Source organism: Ostrea edulis, chromosome 7 (assembly GCF_947568905.1).
Source record: "Ostrea edulis chromosome 7, xbOstEdul1.1, whole genome shotgun sequence".
In the NCBI taxonomy this organism is placed as follows: domain Eukaryota; kingdom Metazoa; phylum Mollusca; class Bivalvia; order Ostreida; family Ostreidae; genus Ostrea; species Ostrea edulis.
In genome coordinates, this window is record NC_079170.1 from 83,369,607 (window position 1) to 83,372,733 (window position 3,127).

Sequence of the window (3,127 nt, forward strand, 5' to 3'; positions counted from 1 at the left end):
ACATTAACAACAAACACCGGTTCGCGTCAATTTCAACTAATATCGTAAATAATAAACAATGCCAACGCATATCACTTGTTGTTCTTGTTTTGTTTTTTTTAGACATTCAACAACATATATACTACAAGTTCACACACACTTTCAGTTAATTTTCTCATTCTAATCTCATTTGAAAACGTGTACTCTCATAAGTGTTTGTAGAAAATGTGCCCGATGGTGACGTAGTACACATATACTCGTGGAAATATGGCGGATTCCATTAAGAAGATATTCGAGGAGAAAATAAAACGGCGTTTTCGTTCTGAATTTGAACTAAAAGACCTTCAAGCATCTGTGGTAAACAGTCTTCTGGAGAAAAGACATTGTGTGGGTGTTTTCCCCACGGGATATGGGAAAAGTATGTTTCCTGTTGCCCCCTTGATCTTGGACCTTGATTCTAAATCCAGTAGGAAGCACATTTGTATTGTCATTTCACCATTGAAAAGTCTTATGCTTGACCAATGCCAACATAATTCGAGGCATGGTATATCAGCTACAGTGATAAAGAGCAAAGAAGAAATGTCTACTGAAGTTATAAAATGTATTAATGATTACATTAATCTAGAACAGTATATTGTTTGCCAAAATACATATTTTCAGTGTAATTAAGTGTGATTCTTCAAAAAAGGATGGGCGGCAGTGAAAGGTCTTCTTAAATGTTCATTGCTAATCAAAAAAATATTAATATGTTGAATAAATAAATAACAAAATAAAAATTAACACTCAACATAATATAATACATATATATCTTGAATATTTCTTATTTACATAAAATTGCAAATGGTCACTTAAAAGACCTTGTAATTTTGTCAAATGAAGACATTTCGTTCACTATGCATCATTAACAACTGCATGTTGATATCATTGAATGCAGGGATCAAGGCTGGAGATTATTCCATAATAGACATGTCACCAGATACATTGTTGAATTATGACACTTGGGGAGACATGATACTATATTCTCAAGTTTACAAAGAGAGAGTGTGCTTGATTGTCATTGATGAGGCACATATATTAGAATCCTGGTAAGAATTTCATATTACAATCGAGCAAGACATTTTGTTATTTTTTTTTACTGAGTTTCTATAATCATAAAGATTTTGTATATAATATTTTCAATTATTTATCAAAGGGGTGATACATTTAGACCCACTATTGCTCGACTTGGTTAGCTGCGCTCCCATTTCTCGGATGTACCATATCTGATGTTGACAGCTACTTGTACACAGGAAGTTTTGCAACATATTAGAGCCAAAATACATCTCCCTCGTCTACAATTATTCACTGCTTCTCCGGATAGGTAATAACATTTTCTAATTAATGGGAGTTGTTTGTTCACCTCTATATTTTTCTTTTGCCATAATGAAATTTTATTTCTAAAGAAAAGGTCATTTTTGAGGTAAAATTTTCCCTCTTTGAATTTACTAGTCAGATTTGAATTTGAATACTTGGAATTTAAAGTGAATTTGCTCCATCGACAGGCCAGAAATGTATCTTGAATATAAGAGATCCCAAGATATTTTTTGGGCTGGTTGTTCCACGAAAGTAAAAGTAAAGGCATCAAAACAAGGAAGACATTGATATATTTCAGGCAATACTGATTATGAATATATGTCAGGTAATACTGATTATGAATATATGTCAGGTAATACTGATCATGAATATATGAAATAAATGACTGTAGAATTTCTGAACAGTTCAAAAATCTATTGTAGTGAAATATTAACTGAATATTTGTTATGACAAATATAGCTTTGCATAAAAGTAAATCACAATGTAATTTGTTAAACAACAAATGTGATCCATAGATAATATTCCATACTTGTAATTATGTTAGATGTTCATATTGATTCAAAACAATCTAATTGAAATACAGGAGCTTGAGTCGTGGAGGAAACCTTTACAGGGATGTTCTAGGGCATGTAAGGGAGCATGCCTACCTGGAGCAAAGAAGGGGTTTCCACAACAGTCATATTGCTCTCTATCATACATGGATGGCAAGCAAGGAACTGGACTATATACTTCAGGAATTCTTAAAACCTGACAGTGTCATTAGGCTTGTCATATGCACCATAGCTTTTGGGTTGGGCATCAATATTCCAGACATTGAGTTTATTATTCATTGGAGAGCCTGTGACTCTCTCATGGATTACTGGCAGGAGGTTGGAAGGGCAGGGCGAGATGGAAGGAAAGCTAAAGCATTCTATTATGTGACTCCTGGCTCAATTTTGCAAGCCTCTGATGATATGAAGGAGCTTTGTAAATTGATGGACAAGTCTGAGATGAAGTGCTTCAGAGAATCTATTTTGCGACATTTTATAGGACATTCCTCAGCACCAAAAGTAACAATTCCTGAATGCCAATTGCAATGTGCAGAATGTGACTGTGCAAAGTGTAAATGCTGCTATCTATGCTCCAACACCTGCCCTTGCCATAATAATTCACAGTAGTGACACTGTTTTTCAGCAGGTAATTGCTTTGACAGTAATAAATGTTATAACAGAGGATGCTAATTCTCCAAGACCCTGTACTTAATATTGTATTGTAATTAAAATTTATCTTAATCTTTTCCATTACTATATCATGACTCAGAGACAATGCAGTGATTATATACTTTCATTACCATTATAAGTACCTTGTTTATGTATTATAGATATATTTCTCATTTTCCAATTTTTTTTAATTTTTTTTTTACATATTTCTGTAGTCTTGCATGAAGTTTTTCTGGACTCTTGATTAAAATTTTGTGCTCAAAATCATGAAAACCAGTATGATGTCTCTCACATGTGTCTGCAAATAAATTTTCTTCCCTGTATTCCTGTATGAATTTTTTAATTTTAGCTCTGGTGGTGCCATCTGGTGCTGCATCCTTTGGGATGTAATCATTTACAACCCCTGTGAAGAATATTTCTTCGATTGCTTTCCCTATACTCCCCACAATCTTGCTGCACCTTGACACTTGAGTATCAGTGTACTGGCCATGCCACTTTTTAAAGTTTGCTGTAAGTACAAAATATACATGTACTGTTCTATAACAATTGAATAATTGGGAGTAATTATTTTAAAGAAACATATCATTGTAAAGTCT

General features: G+C 33.5%; 1 pseudogene; it reads left to right on the top strand.

Annotated features, from left to right (window-relative positions):
- The first annotated feature begins 945 nt into the window (after nucleotides 1-945).
- On the top strand, nucleotides 946-2,775 carry LOC125654646 (uncharacterized; annotated as a pseudogene).
- The last annotated feature ends 352 nt before the right edge of the window (nucleotides 2,776-3,127 follow it).